The 24197-nt window shown below is 36.2% G+C and overlaps 1 protein-coding gene and 1 pseudogene across 1 annotated transcript in view; one reads left to right on the plus strand and one right to left on the minus strand.

The window, feature by feature from the left end:
• The window catches only part of DDX10 (DEAD-box helicase 10), a 273250-nt gene that overhangs the window by 126513 nt on the left and 122540 nt on the right, over window positions 1–24197 (plus strand). The gene's annotated exons all lie outside the window — the stretch shown is intronic.
• On the minus strand, window positions 1868–23987 carry LOC132493238 (small ribosomal subunit protein uS5-like; annotated as a pseudogene).

Below are 24197 nucleotides of genomic sequence, written 5' to 3' on the forward strand. Positions count from 1 at the left end.
CTCTTTGACCTTCACAATGGTGCATTTCCTTCTTGAAAATGCACAAAGGTGCATTTTCTTTGACCTTCACAAAGGTGCATTTTCTTTCTTCACAAAGGTGCATTTTCTTTCTTCAGCTAATGTGGAACATGGAGTCCATTTGTTTAAAGGGTTGCAGCCTTAGGCCACAAATATAACACATCAGCTCTTCCAATTAATTTCTGGCAAGCTCAGGTGATGACTTTGATACGTTGGATCATGTATGGTGTGTACATGGGACTTGGTTACCTTAGAAACTATCTTTTTTCTTAGGTTTCTGCTTAGGAATTGTGATTCTTACAGGCGATTCTGCAGAAGATTTTCAGATTTGAATTTGGATGTAGAGGTCTCACCCACATTCTTCAGAGAAAGCACAAGCCTAGAATTCTTCTCCCATTAATTCATTCTGCAATCATTCTTAAAAACCTGGATATGGTTAAAATTTGTATCATCAGTTTTTCTCATCTGCAATTAAATTCTAGTTAGATTATTTCTAAACCACAAATTCTGCAGTTTCGTTGTCCCAGGATCACTTTCTGCTTGCTTCTGTTCTATACATTTTATTAATCTACGGTAGTGTACCTGAGGCCACTATTCATGCACTATATTATCCTCATAACTGCTATTTTTTGTACATGTTTGTTTGGACGTTACTTTTATGAAAGCAGTTAATTTGACTAATCCTGTGGAGAGAACTGAATATTCTTTTTCTCATCAGTACATCATTAAAGTTGCAAATGAAAACTTTATATAGTGACCCAGTTTGCAGTGTCTACCAACCAGTAGGAGGCTGGGATTAAATCTTCTTGAGAGCATTTGGAGTGTGAGGAAGATGGAGACAGACACTTAGGAATAGAAAAAGAAACCCACAAAAGAGTGGGATGGGAGGAAAGCCAGAGAGAGTATCAAGAAAGGAAGAGTAATCAGTGATATCAAATTTTGCCTGACAGGTTAATTAATTTCTCCTAGATCCATCCCTTCCTTCCTGCTCACTGATGCTGCCTGAGTTAAGGTCATTTCTCTAGTTTTCACACATATATACTCTGTCTGAAGTATCCTTTCTCAGTGTCTACAACATTATGAATTCCTGTTAAACCTGTAAAACTTCGATTGTTCATTGCTTCTTGGAAACTGTTACTAGCTCCTCTTCCCTGTGATTTCCCTCTATCATGTATAGGCTTCTGTCATTGAAATTATTTACCAGGTATTAAAATCATCTCTGTGACTATTTCTCCCATTAGACTGAGCTTTTTAAGATAGGGATTGTTCTAATCAATCTTGGACATCTAGTGCCTAACACAGTTTGGCTTTAATGGAAGCTTAAAAATAATCAAGAAAGAACTTCAAAGACTCAAAAAAGGGGTCATTAATTTTAGCAATGAGGCAATAATTGGTCCTTTCCCAGAGCAATTTTAATCAAGTAGTGGAGGGGGAAGCCATATTGAAGTGGGTTGATAAATGAAGAGATAAGTGGCCACAGTTGAGGTTGACTGTAAAAGGCATGGGTGGGAGTGGAGGCCGTAGCTGGCAGGGCAAGGAATATAAGGTGCAGAGTCTTATACTGTGTGTAAGAAGTGGAAGGTGTGAACGTAATTCAAGGCCTAAGGCAAGGAGCCCTGTACCTTATGGAAGACAGTGGGGACAGTGAAGAGAAGCAGTTTCAGTGGGGGTGGGAGGATCCAATCCAGGGTACAGGGGAGAGGTGAGCTTCGGGAGTGACAAGCTGTCCACATTCCCTTGAGAACGAAATGAAGAAAAGTTTAAATAATTGACTCAGAAGTGAATTTAGGGAGAGAATCCTTTATTTTTTTAAACAGGTTTAATTCACTTTACTTTTCTGGTATAAAAGCTATTTGGTGACCACAGTTGGAGCCTGGGTCCTCTGCAGGGAGACTCTAGTTTGGGTCTTTTTGAGATGGTCAGTGAATTCCTGATAGGGAGACTTTGTGAAAGTGGTCTCTGTAGAGGCTTAGGGATACAGCTGTAGGTTTGGAGATGACATCAAAAGCAGCTTTGGTGAAGTTGCCAGGGAGCATTCTAGCCATCCTCAATACCGTCTGCAGCAGCTTCTTGGGTATAGGGGCCTAGATGATGCCAGTGCCCCTGGGGGTGAGGATGAGGAGCACCTGCATAGAGCCACAACGGCTAGTCACCTTGCAAGGGATGGTTAGGGCTTGCTGATCTTGTGTCCCCAGTAGCCTCGCCACACGGGGTGATGAAGAGCCTGGCCTGGACGATAGCCCCGAGGATGGCAGTGGCTACCTCCATGGAGTGCTTAACACCCAGACCAGCAGGTCTGTAGTAAACCCCAGTGGTGACAAATGCCTTAAACCTGGTCCACTGGCCAGCAGAGGTCTGCTTTTGCATGGGCATAATCTTCAAAACCTTGAGGGGACATACCTGAAAAAAGTCAGTGACCTCAGATTCTGTGAAGCGCAAGGAGAAGAAAGAGATGTCCTCCAGGGACTTTACTTCATATCCTTGGCCAGGCAGCTCAGTTTGGTGACAGGGACCCACTTCTTGTCCTTTGCCACGCCTCCACGGAGCCCTTTCCGTAGCACCTGCCCATGATCCACCGTTACGTGTTCTCTCGGAGAAGAAATGCAGAATTCTTCAAATCAGGTGCTTTCTCCTCTTATACCTTAAATCAGAGCCAAAGTTGAGTATGCACCAGCAGCATAAGCTTGGTAGCAGTTGCTTTTACTGTGTTTAGGTAGTTTGAATTGATGAGCAGAAGAAGGAAATGTCATCTGTGTATTGTTTCATTCTGGTTTTTGTGAATGTCCTTATTCATTTCAGACTAATATTATAGGTATATCTGGGAGATAGCTCTTAAAATACTTGTGAAAAATATATGTGCAAGTTGACATTTTATACTACTGTATCATTCAGTTTCAAAGAAGAAACTCTAGTCATTTGAAGATGCAATTGAGCAGGCACAATCTGTTCAAATATTCAAAATTAGATGTATTTTATAAGCTTTGAGAAGATCTTTTCAGTAAAATGACATCATTTTTTGCTGGCTCCTGTAAAATTAGCTTGTCCTTTGTCAGCAGAATGACTGGAGTTCTGCTTCCTGTTTATAAAGCTAAACTTTTTTATCCTGAAAATTGTATTGCCAGGCGTAGCCTGTAGGATACTTTTCATTGCAAGAAACAGGAAACACAACCAGAAATGGCTTAAAAAATGAGTAGAATTGTTAATTACATAATGAGAAACCTGGATGAAAGACAGTTCTATTGTCAGTTAATTCAACAAAGTTTTCAAAATCAAGGTTCTTTCCATCTTTCTGCTCTTAGTTAATATTGAGTTGACTTTTGTCCTCAGACTTGTCCCCTAATGATTAAAAAGACACTGTTACTCCAGACCAGTTAAATGAGAATCACTATGGGGAAGTGAGGGAGTCCAGTCATTAGTCCATTTAAAAGTTTCCAGATGATTCTATCCTGCAGCTTGCTAGGACTGAGAACAGAGTTACACCAAATAAGATTAACCCTGGGGATTATAATCCCAGCTACTGTGAAGTTTATGGCCATTTGATAGCTGAAGAAAACAGGAGTTCTTTTAGCAAGGAATAATGGAGAAGAATTAGGCCAATATTGTCTGCCATGCTACATATGATTTATTTAAAGTGTAAAAAACAAATAATATGTTTTGAATTCATGTTTGATCGTTATTATCACTTAAAAAAGCTATGTAAATTGTTCCTACCCCTTGCCTTAGAGACAAATCTTCAGATAGGCAGTTTTATTAACCCAGTGAACTACAAAGAAAATGTTTCGGCTAGGAAGGAAGCAAGAGTATTAAAGCATACTTTCTGGCATTTGGTGTGTAGATAAATATCTATCTTTTAAGTAAATATAAAGTAATGATCTATGTTGCTTTGTCTAAGGATTGTAGTCGACTCTTGATCAATCAGAATTGAGTCTCTTCTTCATGGGTTATATAACATGTGCTCTTGTTTTTAAATTTTCACATACATTCTACCTCTGCCAACATGTGCCAGAACAGAATTTGTTATTATCCGTTCTAAACTTTGTGTTGCTTAATGATTTTACCATTTTCCAGCCAAGGCATTTCACTTGTATTCGTATAGCGTCTCTGGCAAGCATGTTTTCTCTTCTTTCTTGCTCACAGACATTCTGCCACTTGAGGGTCTCCTTTGCTTTTGACTCCGAATTACCATCTTAAAAGGTCCCCACTCTCCTTCCCTTTGCTTCCATATGTTTTTCAGTCTCTCTGTTTTACTTTATCCATAATAGTGCTTCTGGAGTTATCATCCTAAAATTTAGATAGGTTCATGTTTTTACATTGCCCTATCTACCACTTATCTACAGAATAAAAAGTCAGTGTGTTAGATTGTCTTTTCCAAGATAGTCATAAAAATATTTCCCATTTCACACACTCTGCTTTATACTGTGACGTTGATACTCCTCCCGTGAAGAGGTGGAGTCTGTGTCCCTTCACTAGAATCTGGGCAGGCTTCTGACTGTGGTGGAAGAGACACTAATGTGACCGCTTAGACTAGGTCATAAAGAGTGATAGGGCTTCTGCCTGTACCTTTGGGATACTTAGTATTGGAACCGAAGTCACCATGATGTGGGTGAGAGCCCAGCCAAAACCTTCCCTGCAGCCCTTGCTAAGCTTCCAGCTCCCACCATCTTCCTGCCCTGTGAGTGATCTTAGAATTGGATCCTTCCCCCAGTTTAGCCACCCAAGCTGACCTTTGTGAAGCAGGACTGAGCCATCCCTGCCAAGTCCGCCTATATTGGAAAATCATGGGGGGAAAAAGAAGGTTACTTGTATTTAAAGTGACTAGGTTTTTCTTTTTAAAATCAGCTTTGATGAAGTATAAGGTACATAAATTTCAATAATGTTCAGTATACAATTCAATGAATTTTGACAAATTTTTGCAGTCTTTGATTGTGTTACACAATCAAAATAGAACAGTTACATCACTTTACAAAGTTCTCTTGTATACCTTTGCATTCAGTCTTCTGTCACTATCCTTAGTCCCTGGTAACTGGTGATCTGCTTTCTATTATTAGAATTTTGCCTTTTTCAGAATGGAAAATTTGTTTCTGTGCTAGTTTTTGGCTGTTATAAATATACCTGTTATGAATAGTCAAGTATAAGTCTTTTTGTAGACATCAGTTTTCACTAGTAAAGAGTGGAATTGCTGGGTTATATGGTAGTACATGCTTAATTTTTTAAACTGCCTGTTTTCCAAAGTAGTTTTTCCAGTAATGTATGAGAGTTTTAGTTGCCCTGTGTTTTTGCTAGTTCTTGCTGTCTTTTTTTTTTTTTTAAGTTCAGCCATTCTCATGGGTGTAAAGGCATTTTATTGCTGTTTTAATTTGCATAGCCCTAATGACTAGTCGTGTTGACATCCTTTGTGTGTTTGCTATTTCTATATCTTCTTTGATAAAGTATCTATTCAAGTCATTCTGCCATGTAAAAAAAGATTGGGTTGTTTATCTCTTTAATACTTAGTTTTAAGATTTTTTATATATTTGGGATATGTTTCCTATCAGATATATAGTTTGTAAATATTTCCTCCTGTTCCATGGGTTGTCTTTTCACTTTCTTGATGGTGTCCTTTGAAGCACAAAGTTTATAATTTTCGTCAAAGTACAGTTTATCAGTTTTTTATTATGTGGTTCATGTCTTTTGTGTTTTATCTAAACAAACAAACAAAAACTTTGCCTATATATATATATTTTTTCAACAACATTTGTTAAAAAGACCATCTTTTTCTCATTGAAATATCTTGGCACCTTTCTTGAAAATCAATTGACCATATTCATATGGATTTGTTTCTGGAGTGTTCTGTTCCCTTGATTATCTGTCTATCCTTGTGCCAATATTATACTCTTTTGATTACTGTAGCTTTATAGTCAACCTTGAAATCATTAAGTGTTAAGTTTTCCAACATTTGTTGTTTTTTCAAAGATGTTCTAACTGTTCCAGGTTCTTTGCATTTCCATATAGATTTTATAATAAGCTTTTAATTACTATGAAAAGGTTTGCTAGAATGGGGATTGGATTGAATATATTGATTAATTTACTGACAGTAACGTCTTTAAAATAGTATTTTTTCTCATTTTGCATATCCATTTGCTTAGTTCTTTTAGCAGCATTTAGTAGTTTTCAGTGTATAAGTTTTGCACACGTTTTGTTAAATTTATTCTTTGCACTAATGGTGGCATTCCAGATAGGGTTCAGTTACTAAAGAACACTCAAAGGGTCCAAAATTAGAAATTTATTGCAGGGAAAGGATTCAGTATAGCAACAGGATTAGAACATTAAGGATATGTGTTGCAGCCAGAGGTTCCCTCATTGCAAGAGCTTTAGAAGGGCTAGGCATGACCTCTGACTGTCCTCTTTGTTGATCACATGGACACACTTTTTCTCTCAGATCAGGTGCCACTGATGTGTGCACAGAACCATGTAACCCCTAATGGAGTCTAGGCTGGTACTCCTTATACTCTGCTGGTCATGTAGGCATAGCCTTTCTTATAACCAGCCCCAAGTTAGAGCCCTCTGTGGTGTTTCACTAAGACCAGATGCGAGTCACCAAATCTCACTTATCAGTAAACATTGTTGACAGTCTGATACAAACTACCCTGAAACTTGCCTTAAACCCATCAGTACAAAGCAACACTATCAAGCCATACATTTCATGTCTTGACAGGGATCAGCACCATACAGGTGCATTTTTACTTTAGCAGAACAACTTGGGCTAATTCCAGGTGTGCTGCAGTTGACTCACGTCCCTAAATTTCTCTTTGGTCCTGTTATAATTGGTATTTAAAAAAATTTCTATTTCCAGTGTGTATTGCTTTTATATGTAAATAAAACATGCTTTTTATATTGACCTTATATCCTGTGACCTTGCTAACTCACTTATTACTTTTAGTAGCTTTTTGTAGATTTCCTAGGAATTTTTACATTGAAAGTCTTGCAGTCTTTGAATAAGGGCAGTGTTTCTTCATTCTTACCAATCTGTATGCCTTTTATTTCTTTTTCTTGCCTTGTTGCATTGGCTAAGAACCCTAGTACAATGTTGACTAAAAGTGATGACAGCATTCTTTCTGATCTTAGAGATAAAACATTCAGTATCTCAGCATTAAGTAGGATGTTGTCTCTAGGATTTTTACAGATATTATTTATCAAGTTGAAGGATTTCCTTTTCCTTTTATTCCCAGTTTTTATCATGAATGGATATTGAATTTTGTCAAATACCTTTTTTTGCTTTCATTAAGACAATCATTTGGTTCCTTTGGTGGTGGCAGGGGTATGTTAGTCTGTTAATATGTTGTATTGATTTTTGAATGTTAAACCAGCTTTGCATTCCTGGAATAGACCTCTCATGACCATGAGTCTTTTATATATTGCTTCGTTCAATTTGCAAATATCCTGTTAAGGATTTTTACTTCTGGGTTTATGAGAAACATTGGTCTTTAGTTTTCTTTTTTTGTAATACCTTTGTCTAATTTGGATATTAGGGTAATGCTTGACTCACAGAATGATTTGGAGCCTGTTTCTTCTTCCGTATTTTACACAAATTTATGCAGCATTGTTATCTATTTCTTACATGTTTGGTATAACTCACCAGTGCAGCCATCTGGACTTATGAATTTTCTTTGTGGGTAGGTTTTTAAACTATGAATTCTTTTTCTCTAATAAATATAGGGCTATTCAGGTTATCTATTTTTTTCTTGGATGACCTTCAGTAGTTTGTATCTTTCAAGAAATTTGTCCATTCCATTTAAGTTACTGAATTTGTTGATATAGAATTCTTAGTAATATTGTCTTGTTAGCCTTTTAATGTCTATATGATCCGTAGTTATGTTCTCTCTTTCATTCTTGATATTGTGAATTGTGTTTACTCTCTTTTTTCCTTGTCAATTTTACTGACCTTTCAAAGAGCTCATTTTGGGTTTATTGATTTTCAATAAAGACATTGTTTTTATGTTTTTTGTTTTATGATGGCAGAACTATCCTTATTCCTCATAACCTTTATAGTACAGATCCCTTCTGTTCTAATTGAATGTGTACTTGTGTTTTACCCCTTCACCTCCCAGGTGAATATGCTTTTTGGGACAACTATTGTTATTCATCTTTGTCATTTCGACAGAATCTTAATTTAAATTGGACTCAGTAATAGTGAATAAAGATCTTGGAGGTTAGCATAAGTTGATTTAGTGTTCTGGTAACTGCCTCATATAGAATTCAATAGTGCGTTAAAACAAAAAAGCATAGAGAGAATTCTCATTATTTGGATGGAGAATTTAGCCTTTTTTAAATAAAAAATTGTCTCTATAATGTGTTTTAAATATTTACATTTTTATATGATTCACATGCTTTAGGTAATTCCGGTCTCATTTTCTTTTGGTATATAAAAGGAGAAGGGCTCTTTTAGTACATTTATCTGATTTAGAGCTTTCTTTTAACCTCACTTCAAGTCTTTCTCCCATGTTGCAGTGGAGATGAATGCAAAGGAATCCGTACTAGGATTTAACAGAATAAATAAATGATTTCTATTACGAAAAGAGCCACTCTAGGAAATAAAGCTCTATCTAGTAAATATGGGCTTACTTAGTACATTTAACATGTGACTGGAGTTACCACAGTTTTGTTTATAAAATCTTTCAGAATTTCATCTATCATGTAATTTGTAAAGAGAGGTGTATCATTATCACAGCAGCTCAAATTCTGGAATACTTCCATTGTGCTTGGCCAACAGCGAGTAACAGAACAGTGGTTATTTGCTGACCTTTTCAGATATTTTTAGATGAAGAAAGGTGTAAATAAATAAAGCAATTCTTTGATTCCTGATAAATGGCCTGGAGGCTGATCTTGTGCAGTTTACTGTACCTTTATCTGCTTGCTCAGCCGCTCCTTAATAAAGATCCCAAGGGAGCAGACTGAGGCTACATCCTTCCTCTTACCCATGCTAGAAATCTTAGCAACTTCGTCTTTGAACTGATCCCTAAAATGTTATTTCTTTCAATTTTTCTAAACAGTTTTTCTTGACTCCCTCCTTCCAGCTCTCATTTCCATCTGATATATTTTAATATATTGATGTCATTTTAATCTTGCTAAAAACATTGCAATTATGTCATTCTTTTGCCCCCAAACTTTCACAGAATAAAATACTCTAAACTCTTCATCCCCAGTAAATGATTTATTTGGTTTCACTGTCTTGGGACATTGACTCATCCTCAGTTATTCACCATTTCATTCTCAATTTTTAAAAATATTTTAGTAATATTTTAAAACACACATGAAATTTCCCATCTTAACTGCTTTCAAGTATACAGTTCAGTATTGTTAAGTATATTCACACTGTTGTGCAACCAGTCCCCAAAACTTTTTCATATTGCAAAACTGAAACTCTGTTTATTAAATAGTAACACCACTTTTTCTCATCCCTCCAGCCCTTGGCAGCCATCTTTATACTTTGTTTCTATGAATTTGACTAATCTAGATTTCTCATATAAGTAGAATTATACAGTACTTGTCTTTTTGAGACTGGCTTATTTCACTTAGTGTAATGTCTTTAAATTCATCCATGTTGAAGCATGTGTCAAAGTTTCCTTCCTTTTTAAGGCTGAATATCAGGTCCCTTTTTAGGAGCAGGATTTTTTATGGGAAGGGGATTGAAGATGTTAGAATATTAAATATGTGAGAAGAATTACTATAGTTAGAAGGTAGGCTGGTGGGGAGAACATTGTGGGGCTTCTGAAAGTTTCAGCTTTGCTTACTCTACTTGTGTAGGGTAGCAGAATATGCCACCCCCAAATATTCCACTGGGGCATAAGGATTATTCTGAGTCATAGGCACATAAACAGCAGATGCAAGAAGGCCATTCTAACCTTTCTTTTTCTTCTTGAAAGCAAGAGGTAAACTCTCATATAAAAGGTGCCTTCTGGATATCAGGTGAAAGGAAAACATTCTTACTACTAGAGATGGGGAATAGAGGCCGGGAACAATCTGTACAAATAAACCTTGTTACTAATCCTTATCTTCCTAGTCACTTTTCCACAATTAACTGCTCTAGCCCAAACCCTTTGTCTTGTTAGTCTTCACAATTTACTCCTCTTTATCCAACCACACATATAAGCTTTTGACCCTAACTGCTTCTTTGGGTCTTTATTTTCCTTGTGAAGGCTTTCAGATACACAAAAAAATTATAAATAAAATTTGTGTGCTTTTCTCCTGTTAATGTGTCTTGTGTCAGTCTAATTCTTAGGCCCATCTGGGAGAGGAGAAATTTTATCACCCCCTCTCCCCCCAGTCTTGTTTCCCATTTACTGAGTTTCCTGTAGGTATTTAGTAGTGCCTGGGTTTTTGTAATTTTTTTTATTTAAGTAAAATCCCATCTCAGACCAAGTTTATTTCTAATTAATAGATATACTGATTCAATAATGTATCTGCTGTCTTAGGAATTACCTTTTCTTTGCAGTCTTTGTGATACATGTTTTTTGTTTTTGTTCTTTCACTGAAGATCTGTTAAAATTAATGTTATGTCTTTTTGGACTCATGATAAGCCAGATGACCTGAAAAATAAGTTGTTTCTTTGGAGTTCTCTTAGTCATTGGTAAGTGTGTGCATGACAAAGTTTACTTTTCTTGTTATATAATAAAACAGTCTTCAATGTAAAAAAGTTCGGTCTTCAATTTGGACAGAACTTTTTTTTTCTACTTACTGTGTAGCAAATATGGTAGTCTTCTGAAAGGGTTAGTTTTTGGCCTCCTTGAACCAGAACCATCCTAAGAAGTTTTTTGGGACAAATCTGATCACTTTATACCTCTAGAGTATGCCCCTGTCTTTTTCTATATGTGAATTCCAAAATCTTTAGCTACTAAGTGTTTTACAGGCTGGTGCAAAACTAAGTCCATGTCCTATTTCTTGTCAGACTCCAGTTCTCTCCCTTTTCACTTTCATCCCTGCCTTCATCTCAACGAAATGACTTAGAATTCTCCAAACGTGGCATACCTTTTCCTTGGCCTAGCAAATAAGATTCTCCCTGCTTGGGATACCCAATTCTTGTTTCTCTGTATCTGGTGAAATCTCCCTATTTGATGGAAGCCTTTGTCTGCCAGGGTTTCCTTTTTTATTTTTTTAATGAATGAATGAATGAATGAAGCTGCATTGACCCTTGTTTCTGCACACGGGCTTTCTCTGGTTGCAGCGAGTGGGGGCTACTCTTCGTTGCAGTGCGCTGGCTTCTCATTGTGGTGGCTTCTGTTACGGAGCACGGGCTCTAGGCGCATGGGCTTCAGTAGTTGTGACGCACGGGCTTAGTTGCTCCGCGGCATGTGGGATCTTCCCGCACCAGGGCTTGAACCTGTGTCCCTTGCATTGGCAGGCGGATTCTTAACGACTGCGCCACCAGGGAAGTCTCTCTGCCAGGGTTTCTTTTTTTTTTTTTTTTTGCGGTATGCGGGCCTCTCACTGTTGTGGCCTTCCCCGTTGCGGAGCACAGGCTCCGGACGCGCAGGCTCAGCGGCCATGGCTCACGGGCCCAGCCGCTCCGCGGCATATGGGATCCTCCCAGACCGGGGCACGAACCCGTATCCCCTGCATCGGCAGGCGGACTCTCAACCACTTGCGCCACCAGGGAGGCCCTCTGCCAGGGTTTCTTATCTGAACCTCAGAACTCAGTGATTTGAATGACTGTTTCTCAGGTTTTTTAAAGATGGTGTATGAAAAAAAAATAAAGATGGTGTATGAATATTATCATTCTAGACGTATAAGAACAAAGTTAATTTATTACCTTCAATGGATACTTTAGGGCATCAGGAATTAATTTTCTTTTGAGACCCCCCACTAAAAAAGGTGTAGTCTGAGTTTGTTTCCTTCTATTGCCCTTGCATAAATTTTACACTCCTTTGGAACATTTGTCATATTAGAATTATTTGTTTGTATATTATATATTATTTTTTGTCAGCTTTTCCATTTAGGTTGGACATCTAGAGAACAGTCTATCTTATTTATTCTCACACCCCAGTACACGGCACCATGCCTGATATAGTGTTGATGTTCAATAAATTTTAGTGAATATAGATAGATACAGATGCTGAGGATTATATTGACTTCCTTAAAGTAGTTTAGCTTCATTTTTTTCACCATGACTATACTCCACGTTCTTCATTCCCTTTTCAAACTTATTTTTGTATTTGCTTTCTTTCTTAAATGAGCACCTTAATATTTGCTACCCTATTCTCTACTTGTCTATATATCACACTTCAGCAATTTTCTTGTTCCTTGTGGATGCTTTGCCTGCTTAAATAGAGCTAAGTGCTCCTATTGGTATGGATTTTTGGAATCTCTAATGTCAGATTTATAAGAAATTAAAGTCATTGATTAATTGACAGCTACACGGAAAATTGTATGAGATGATGCTTTTGCCTAATTTTATTTGAATAATAATGTTGCTTTTATAGTATTTATAATTTGTGTTATCTATTTCCATTTTCTCAGTTGATAATTTTCACTATACATTATTATACTTACCCTTTGAGTGTTTGCTCTATGAATTGATTTCTCATCCAGATGGTAATTTCCCTCCATTCTTTTTGCACCCCTATCTGTCCAGTATGTAGAGATGGAAATAGATATTGGTTGTTATTTGATGTCATTTTGTCAAGTATATGCTATGTTCATCAAGAACAAAAGAGTTAATCCTTCGAATTGGCAGAAGCACAGACAATGATGAGGTATCAGTTCTCTCTCAGACTCTGGAGGATAATGACAGTACAGCTTCTCTTCATGGAAAAGACCCTGTAGTTGTTAGATTATGTACTTTGGAATGTCAGAATGGGTTCTTTGCCAGAGTGTGATTGTTTCAATTTTTATCAAGCAAATACTAAAGTAGACCATAGTTTTCTAACAATATTAGAATAAAACAAAAAATTTGTCTTCATGTCTCCGTACCTGCCTAGCCTATGAAGATTGATAGGACACATTCACTATTTTGTTAACTGCCGTAGAATCAGCAGTAGGTTTCTGTTCTGTTGCGTTGTTTTTCTCCTCTCCTTAACGCTTGGGATAAGTGTGCTTTTTTGAGGTTGATTAGAAACATGTTTTCAAACTGTCTGAATTGGTGAAATGTTAAACTATTCCAAGATTGGAAGTAGCTTGGTGTGTGTGGAGAAAACCACATTGCTAGTGGACTAAGATGTCAGAAGACCTGTGAATCCTGACTATATTATGTTCTGTTTCCTGAATTTGTTCTTAACTTCTTATAGCCTCAGTTTTCTCTTGTTGTGAAAATCAAATAAAAACATACACAGTAATATTTATATAGCCTGTATGGAACAAATGTGAAGTGGCATTACTTTCTGTGTTTGGTTGATAGGGTATTAAGCCAGCTCCCATTTTCTACTGCTTGAATACATTCTCCATATTCTTCTTGACCCTTTATAATGCATCCAACCTTGAAAACCCTCTTCTTCATGAAAAACTTGAGTATTTTTTAAAATGTGTTAGACACTGCTAAATAAAAACTTAACTAGTAAATAGCAAAGTTAGAATTCAAATCCAGGTCCTTTTACCCCTGAGCTTGTGCCATTAACCAATATATGCTATCAACTATCAACATTCTTTTATCGTCATTAATGTTAGAATGGTGATCTTGAGAATCTTACTGTTCAGAGATAACTGTTAATTAAAAGGGAGCTATAGGAAGCTTGACAAAGAAAATTATAGAAATTCTCAACATGACACTGTTCTAGTAGGTGTATTTGTAGTCAAAACAAACAAACAAAAAAATAGAATCAGTGTGAACTGAGTACTGTGTGGCCTATTGTGGCTGATGAAGTGGAACCCATCACTTCTCTGTTCAGAAAACTCAGAAATGTGTGTGGGTAAGTCTAGAACATCCAAGTAATCGTGCATTAATGTGATTTAAAATTTACTAAATGCAATAATACTGTTACTCGAAAGATGCCAGGTTTTTGTTTTAATTCTTTAAAGCAATCTTTCAAAATTTTTTTGAATTTTATTAATTTTTTTAATGCAGCAGTTTCTTATTAGTTATCCATTTTATACATATTAGTGTATATATGCCAATCCCAATCTCCCAATTCATCACATTTCATCATTTGAATTTCTTTCAAATTTTTATTAATCCATTTTTGTTTATGTACCAGAAGAAGTATCTGATTTCTTGTACAAAGTTTATGTTTACAACACAGCAGCATTTTATTTCTCTTCAGGGAGATGTCATTCTCTCAAGTCTTGTTCTGTATTGCTTAGAATAGGTTGTTTTTCTTTTGTAATTTTCTGAAACTTTATGAGGTTTTAAAAAAGATAATTAAAAGATCCCTAGAGTTAGTTGCTTACATTGCATGGAAAGAGACAGGTGTGTGCTTTTATTTTTATATGTGCACTTTAGTGAAAATTAGCCCTCCCCCCTCATTAACAAGGTGAATTTTTGAAAGAGAAAGTGCTAACTTAGGATACTTGTCTCATGAATTTATCTTTCCAGGCTTGAAATTTAATTATATCACTCCCTCAGATTTAGATATAAATACAGCTTCTAAGTACTGTCAGCAGAAGCAACCTATAAAATTGATGTCTGTATCATTTTTATAAATCCAACATTTAAGAAAAAGTAAAAAATATAGTTCTTAGAAAAGCCAATCAGATTTAAATTTATTCTATAGAACTGATACTCTGCTATTACAGACACATGCGGTCTCCACCAAACTTTTTCTTTTGGCTGTTTATTTCAGTTTCCTCTGCTTTTTCTTTCTTTCTTTTCAAACAAATGATTCTTTGCCAGCAGCATTCTTTCAATCTATCCAATTTGGTTCAATATTGAAAGTTTTTCTGCTTCCTTTGTTACTCAGGGTCATTTCCACCCAGATGAATAATATTACCCAGGAGCAGTATTTTAGAACCTTTAAGGATCTGTTTTTCTTTATCATTGCTGTTCACATTATATCTCTGAGGCATATATTATGTAAATAAAAGTTATATTTTGAAGTCATATAAAATATACTTAATATATATTTTTATATGCTCATTCTTTTATATTTTTAGGTAAGTAAATTTCAGATATTAATTTCAGCAGAAAGTTTTTGATTTTAAATGATCTTTTGCTTATAAAGTAATCTCTAGGTAATAGAAACTGAGAGATAAAGCAAATGCTTATGTGTTGGAAATAAATATCTTTGGTTGTTGCCCCTGGACTGTGTTTTCCTTTTGCTAACCTGTGAGGATCACATGAAATAATTGCATTTTGGGGATATTTTCTCACTTTTGAGTTCTGTAGCTTCTCATCTCTTTTTAGAGTAAGGCGTTGCTAATGGGTCTCTTTTCAAGGCAATTTCTATCTTTTCTCATTTGTGAGCTTTTTTTTTTGCCTGTTTTACCACAGAATTGAAATATAAGTTGGCCAAAAAGATCAAACTCTCACAGTTAATTCAGTAGGCATTTATTGAGGGCATTGTATGTTGTGTTAAGTCCAAGTACGTCAAAGAAATAAAAATGAAATCAAATTAGCGAGCTGTTCTAAGGCAGTGCATTTGTTTTCTATTGCTCATAACAAATTTCCACAAATTTAGCAGCTTAAAACAATACACATTTATTATCTCATGTTTTTTTGTGGCTCTGGAGTCTGGGTACAGTTTAGCTGGTTCTCTGCTCAGAGTCTCACAAGGCTGCAGTCAAGGTATTGGCCAGTCTACATCTAGTGACCTGAATGGAGAAGAATCCTGTTCTGGGCTCATTCAAGTTGTTGGCAGAATTTGTTTGGCTTTGGCAGCTGTATGATATAGGCCCCAGATTTTGGTTGGCCATTGGCTGGGTGGTGATCACCCTTAGTTCCTAGAGGCTGCCCACAGCTCCTTCCATGTGGGCTTCTCCAGTGTGGCTGCTTACCTCATTAAGCCTGCAAGGGGAGTCTGTAGCTCCAGTCTACTGGTAAGATGGAGGCTTATTTAATGTAACACAATCATGCGAGTGATATCTCATTACCTTTGCCATATTCTGTTGACTAGAAGAAAGTCATAGGTCCTGCTTACGCTGAAGGAGACGGGATTACACAAAGGCATGAACACCAGGAGGTGGGATCATGGAGAGTCACTTTCGGATCATTCTGCCGCAGGCAAGATGTAAATAAATGGGTGATAAGTCACCTTGAGTGATTAAAAATGGTACATTTTATTGCTTATATATATTATGTTCATGCTGGGATTAGATTAGACAGTGTTGAAGCTGGGCCATTACTGTGATTGGCACTTTGTTGAAGCATGGTTTCTACTTTGACGAGACTGTGTGCAAGCTAAGGATGAGGTCTATCTCACGAAGCCCTGCAGTCTGTGTGCCCTAGCATTCCAAAGACATACCTACATATATTTGAGCCTCCATAGTAGAGGCCAGAATTTCTTTCTCTCCACATTTTATTCATTAAGATTTCAGAATTGTCATCAAACTTTTAATATAGTTAAGTTGCTCTTGTTTAAAGTAGCAAGCAACGCAGACATAAATGATAAGTTTCTTATTAGGTTGAATAAAAGTCTCATTAAAATAATCATTTAGACATGTATAGAGGATAATTTTTTTTAGATTTATATGTTCTCGGAAAGCAGCAATATGTTATATTTTTAGATTTCATAATAACGTTAGGGTTTCTTTTTTTGCTTCAACTTATTCAGTTATTTAAACAGGTAATGAGATTAGTTCCATTGAATTTTTTCACCTTTTCTTATTTTTCCTCCTACTTAATACTAGGCCTTGTTTTACATTGCTCAGTTGATATCATGAATTTAATGACTTAGAACAGTGACCTTTAATTTTGGCTATAGATTAAAATAAAAGATATCAAATTTCTCAGTGTCCTGCCTCTGCAACCTCAGTTTATTTATGCCAATATGAGCTGCTTTAATTTTCAAGATTTCTGGATTAAATTCACATTAAAAAAATTTTTTTAATCTTGGGAAATATACCAATTTAATAGTGAAAGTAAAAAAACGTTGATATTTGTAGATATTTTTGGAAGTTAAATTTGTAGAATAAATCATAGTCTTAAAAATAATTGTTTATACATTTTTCTTTTTTTTAAATTGAAGTATAGTTGATAAGAATTCTGTTTATACATAAAAAAAACCTTTTCTATTAAGAAGAACTGCAACAACAAGAAAAAGTGGGTGGAAGGGACTTGAATAGATATATCTTTTCCCCTGGCTGTATTCTTTTGATCTTGTTTTATAACATGAGTTATGAGAGCAGTGATGACAACCTATGTGGAGAAGAGTAGGATGTACTGTACCCAGTTGCATTTATAGATGATTTATAAGTTTGGCTTGGAGGGCTGGTGTGTGTGTGTGTGTGTGTGTGTGTGTGTTTTGGGGGGCAATAAGGGAGGAGAGGTTGATTGAGAAGTGGAGATGGTGTTCTGAGTTGTGCTAACTTTAATTGTTTAGAATTGACTGATGTGGACCACATCTCTAAATTGGGGACACTAAGCTCCAATTAAAGTATAAACTTCTTAAGTACAAACTTTCACTTTTCCATGGAATTTGTGCTTTGTCTTATTTTGCATTTTTTCCACACTTGAGTGATAATGCGTTCACATGTATGTATGTGTGCACACACACACAAATGCATGGCTAGATGCTCTGGGAATTTTAACAACCACCAACCCCTGATCCCCACCTCCCTCAAACACACATAGCACACACTTGCCACTCCTCCTTTACCCTGCTGTGTATTTTTTCCCATAGCACTTATACCTTCCAGTCATTATTCTTTGTCTCCAATGGACTGTAATATCCAAGGGAGATGTTTTTGTCCATTTTGTTCACTTTGTACAAAAAAGGTGAACAAAATATATTTTACAAGATATTTTTATCTGTTCACCTTCTACAAGAGGTCACTAGATTTTGTTGACAAAGTCAGTAGTTTGGTCACTTGATATATACTATGTAAGTTATGTTGCCATCTTTTTCGTACTCAGCATTGTGCCAGTGTGGTGTATGTCTATGTTGGGATGGTGGCGGTGGCTGTGGTTATATATACTTTCAGCCTGTCACACCTCACATGATTATATTGTGATTATATTGTGGTGATAGGTAGTATGTGTAAAAATTAGCAAATGATACAAGACCTTATAAAATTAAGTGCTAAATTATATGGTAGTAGGAATTGATCAAAGATCATCCTGTTGGATTGGGCAAGAGACAGCTTCCTGGCATAGGTGGACCTTGCCCTGGACTTTTAAAGTTATAGAGGGTAAGGAAGGATATTCTAGGAAAGGAGCCCTTATGCTGCCTCCTTGCTGGACTTTCTCTGATTTTACCCACATCCTTTAGGATTTATTTTTAAAAAGGAAACACACTAAAACATTATTCACCATCTTCTACCATGATCTGGCATATAGCACATAATTAAATTTAAATATTATAATGTAATTATTTATATACTGTTTTTTACTCAAAACAAAACAAAAAAATGTCTTAGACATATTGTTGATGTTACCTTAGAGATATTTGTTAAAAAGCAAGCAGATAGAATGTGTTTTCTCTTTCAGTGAGGGGGAAAGAATCCTCAGAAGACAGTATGGATCTATTCAGCACCCAGTTATATTTTCTCATTAACTGTCCACCAGTTTCCCATTGCCTTTATGCCCTAGAAATGACAAGTGATCCTACTGAATTTTAGTTAGCTAGGACTAATAGAGCAAAGGATACTTCTGGAAGGGAAATTGACTATAAATGTGATAAAGAGAGAGCCAGTAATTAATAAGATGGGCAATTTTTGATACACATTTGCTGTACTCTTTTTGTATATATTTTAATTGTATATATGTAGAAGATCCTCATGTTTTTTGATAATGTTCACTTATCCTAAAATTTTTATACTGGTTCTAGTTAAAGGTAAGCATGTTACTGTGTTTCTGTTTTTCTTCTAGTAAAATCATTGATCATTTTGCAGTAATGGCTGCAACTAATCTGCTCATTAATTTCCTTGTTGCAAGAGGCTTTGCCTAACACACTAGATACAATTTGAGGAATGGACAACAAAGTCAATAAATAAGATATTTTCCAAAATCCAGTTATCTTTCAGGGTTTATTAAGCAAATCACTAATACACAGATATTATGCCTTTGAAATGAGGTTTGCCACATAACATCATCAGATCTTGGTGTGTTTGATATCCTATGTAGCCAATTAATTAGCCGCCTTTGTTTTCAATTGATTTTTGCTTTTCAAAAGTAAATTCCCTAAATATTCTTTTTATAGTGTTATATCTCTCAAAAAACTGCACGTGAATGAGAATTTTAGTATACTTCATTTTTGATGAAATAGACATGTAAGCTTATTACTTACATTGATTTATAAGTACATGATAATAGTCAACACTGAGTTACATTTTTGTAGTTCTTAGGTATTACCACCCTTTATCTACTTGTATATGTTTCTCAGTAACTGTTGACTAAATGGATTATAGCATGTGTGAAAAGATGTAAAATGAATACTTCTAAAATTATAATAATGAAAAGTCATAAAAATGCCATGAGCAAACATTTGCTCTGTTTATGAACAGATTTCCCAAGTTGTTCCTAAGTTGTTATAAAATTCATAATATATGTTTTTGAAAACAGACAACCAGCCAAAACCATATGTATTTTCTTCCTTACTGATATAGAAAATATTTGAGTGTGTATTTCTCTTCATTTAAAAATAAACTATAGAATAAATTCCCAGAAGTGAAATTATTAAATCAAAGGGTCCATAAGTTTAAATTTTTGATAGGTACTATAAATTGGGCTATTTCACATTTCTGTTTGTAATATATGATACCACTTTTTCTCCTAACACAGCATCTTTTCAAGTATTTGATCTTTCCTAGTTACACAGGAGATAAATGGTATCTCTGTGAAGTTTTCATTTACATTTCTCATATCATGAGTGAGCCATTTGTATTGCATTTTCTGGGAACTATCCATATCTTTTGTCTTACTGGGAGGTTGATCTTTTTTCTTACTCTTTTGTATTAGCTCTTTATATTGGGAAAATTTGACCTTTGCTTGGATCTAATGAATTGCGAGTAGTTTGCTTTTTTTTTGTTCTTGGTTTCTTTTTGTTTTCCAGATTAGACTATCTTTTGTTTTTCTGACTTTGGATCATGTTTTAAAATTTTTTTATGTAGTTGAGTTTGCCAATTTGGTCTTTTGTGACTTCTGAGTTTCATGTTGAAGTTGAAAAGAACCTTCACTGCTCTAAGGTTATAAAAGACTTCTCCCAGCATTTATTCCAGTACTTTTATGGTTTAATTTTGTGCATATAAGTTTTTGATCCACTTGGAATATATTCTTTTGTAAGGTGTGAAGTGTGGAAAAAATAAACTTTTTTCTAGATAGCTATCTTGTTCTAACACCATTTGTTGAAGTCTGTCTTTTGCACTGATTTTTTTTTTTTTTTTTTTTGTGGTACGTGGGCCTCTCACTGTTGTGGCCTCTCCCGTTGCGGAGTACAGGCTCCGGATGTGCAGGTTCAGCGGCCATGGCTCACAGGCCCAGCTGCTCCGCGGCATGTGGGATCTTCCCGGACCGGGGCACGAACCCGTGTCCCCTGCATCGGCAGGCGGACTCTCAACCACTGTGCCACCAGGGAAGCCCTGCACTGATTTAATGTGCCACCTTTATTCTATGTGAAAACCTTTATATATTTTGGGTCTATTTTTGGACTTTCTGTTCCATTCCATTGATATGTATATTTTCCTTTATCATAAGCTTAAATATTTCATAGAGCTACTCATCACTTACTCTTTTACAGATTTCCCCAAATTCTGAACTTAAATGTAAACTATTTTTTGTTTATTAACCTGGGGGTTTCTGGTGGTGTAAATTTGGGCAATCCACCTTGGGTTTTTTATTTTATTCTAGGATTTTTTACTCATCTCCCTCCCATTAGTCTCTTTCTTGTACCCAGAACTCAGAGCCTGAATTGATCTAAACTTCCTTGTTGTCTTTTTGGGCCCCCAGCCGTATTTTTTTCTGGTCCTTCTTTCACAGAGCATACAACCATTTGAGAGTTTCATAGCAGATTTTTCTCATTTCCTGCATCTCTTCTGCCAAGTGTGAGTGTAATACTCAGTCCCATAGCATTTGTGGGTTTTTTTTGGGTTGATAGTGTACCTGAGGACTACCCAATTTCCTTTTCCTTTTCTGACTTGGGGGATTTTTTCTTGCTAAATTAGCAATATATTTAATTATTGAAAAGCTATTTAGTTATATTTTATCAGTGTTGCTAGATATTTATGGTGTGAGAGCTTCTACCATGTTGCCAGAACTGGAAGTCTAAATATTACACATTTAAAACCACCTTTCCTATCTTGGCAGTGAATGAATAGTGATTTATAATTTTCTCTTATACCTAGATTAGATAATGTGTATAAAGGTTAAACTTTAGCTGGTCTTTTGATATTAGTATTCATCTTTTTGCTACATATAAGCCAGGGTTTAGAAAAAACAAAAATGACATGTTTGTCATTGTTTCTAAGTTAACATTGGACACAAATTATTTTCTTTATTTTCTTGAATACTGCTAATAAGTGTTAGTAGAGGTTTATTTTTCAAGCTTGTGATTGGTTTGTTTTTGGCCAGATCTATGGTAGGTGGCTTTCTACTTAAGGGAGATAAAATTGAAAATAGGGGCCAGGTCTGCAGTAGCATATATGAGAGAGTATAAGGTGGCAAGATACCATAGTGAAGTTGAAAGAGTAGCAGCTCGGTGGTCAGACAGTCAAAGCTAGATGCCATTCTCAGTAGGATGATGAGAGGAGGTAGACCAGAGTAGGAGGACACATCTGTGATCAGAGCTGGTTGATGAATTTTGAGGTTAGTAGACTAGATGAGTGAAAACATATTTACTAATTAATCCTGAAGGTAGCCCTATCGAAAATATATTGTCGTTCCTATTTTACAGATGAGGAAGTTGAAGATTGGGAGGTTAAAAAATCTTGAGCTAGTAAATGATAGAGCTAGGACTTGGACATAGTAATAAGTAGTTCCAAAATTTATGTGCTTAATCTTTATACTGACTTAATAATGAAGCAGGTTTTTGGGGTCAGTTTTCATCTTTTTGTGTGTGTGTGTGTTTGTTACGCGGGCCTCTCACTGTTGTGGCCTCCCCCGTTGCGGAGCACAGGCTCCGGACGCGCAGGCTCAGCAGCCATGGCTCACGGGCCCAGCCGCTCCACGGCATGTGGGATCTTCCCAGACCGGGGCACGAACCCGTGTCCCCTTCATCGTCAGGCGGACTCTCAACCACTGCGCCACCAGAGAAACCCAGTTTTCATCTTTTTGTTAATTTGTTAGACTTAACTGTAGAAAATGTTCACCCCTTTAACATGCTTGTGTGAATGCTGGCTGGCTGGGTCTAGGCTGGGTCACACAATAAGTGTATATAATTAAGTCTTTGCGTAGCTCTTGTAGAGTTACTCTCTTATCCCTGTACATGTTTATTAAGAATAAAAAATTAACAAATTTCTTTGTTGGTGATTTTTAAAATACAACACTGTTATTAAAATAAAACAAGCTAGCTATTAACTTCATGAATAACAGTACATGTTACCTTTCCATACTCTGTGCACCCTACTAGATTTGGGAGGCAAAATCTAATTTGACATTAGGAAGCTCTCAATTAATCATTAGATAATTTATATGAGTTTCCCTTAGCATGATTCTGGGAGGTGGTTTATAATAAAATAATGGACAATGTAAGTAAGATGGAAGCTTACCATTGTTTTTGGATGAACTAGATTAAAAAAAAAAAGAGTACTATTAATGATCCAAAAGCTCCCTGGGAGACAGACATAAAATGTTTTTAGGATGTTCAGAAGATCTGGATGTCCTTCTGTAAAATGGGCTTATTAATTGCTTTAATGGTTGTAAAATTGGGACCATCAATCAAACAACTCTTTAAATAATGAGATTTCTTTGGGCTCAGTTAGCTTTATTCCTTTTCCTTATTAATTTGAATCTGAATGGTAGTGAACTGATTTGTCATTCCCTCCCTTATAGCATGAAGATGAGGTCAAAAGGAGTAAGCTTGTTACTTTCCACTTTAAAATTACAAAAATTTAATTTTATTTATTTGCTTAGTTTATTTGGTTTTCTTTGCTGGTTCCCCATCTTTAAATGAGGGAGTGCCCCAAGACTCTGCCTTAAACTGGTCTCCACCTAAATACATTCCCTAGGCAAACCTAGAAGTTTGGATTTGTCGATGAATCCAAATACATGTCGTGAACCTCTTCTGCTTCACTTAAACTCCTTTTATCTAGGTGTTTAATATCTTTTGGATATTTAACACCAGTCAATCAGTCACTCAGTCTAAGAACGTAGGAGTTATCCCTGAATCCTCTTTCACCTCCCACATCTACTCTTCTGGCAAGTGTTGTTACTCTTCCTTCAAAATATATCCAGACTCTACCATGTTCTTCACTTGCTACTCTGATTCAAACCATCTATGATCTTGCATGTAGACTGATAGATTAATTTTCTAATTGGTTTTCTTGTTTTTCCTTTGTCCCCCCTTGCTTCTATACAATTTGGTATCTTCACAGCGGGGTGGGGGGGGTGGATAAAAAAAGAGTAAACTAGATCATGTCCTCTTTCTTGCTCAAAACTTGTATTCATTCTGTCATATTCAGGGTAAAATCAGGCTCCTTATAGTGTCCTACAAGGCCTTGCCTAATCAGAAATCTTCCTTTGTCTCTGATTACCTCTCTTATCACCCTCCATCTTGCTCACTCTTGTCTGGTCACTCGGAATTTTTTGTTTCTTGAAAATAATAAAGTCATTTCCGCTTGTGGGCCTTCAGCACTTACTGTTTCCTCTACCTGCAAAGCTTACGTCGATTACTGACGACTTCCTCTTTCACATCCTTATGATAGTTGCTCAGGTGTCCCCTCTTCAGAGAGGCCTTCTCTGTCTGAAATTTCTCCATTCTACTCAGTCACTTCTAGCCCCTTACTCTGCCTTTGTTTCTAGCTCGTAAAGCTCCTTGACATATTAGTGTGTGTGTGTGTCTGTGTGTGTTTGTGTGTATGTGTGTGTGTCTGTGTTTTCCGACTAGAATCCAAGCTTCACTATAGCCTAAGTGCCTAGGATAGGACTTGGGATATAATAGGTACTTAGTCAGTGTTTGATGTATAAA

The sequence above is a fragment of the Mesoplodon densirostris genome, chromosome 7 (assembly GCF_025265405.1).
Source record: "Mesoplodon densirostris isolate mMesDen1 chromosome 7, mMesDen1 primary haplotype, whole genome shotgun sequence".
NCBI classification, from domain to species: domain Eukaryota; kingdom Metazoa; phylum Chordata; class Mammalia; order Artiodactyla; family Ziphiidae; genus Mesoplodon; species Mesoplodon densirostris.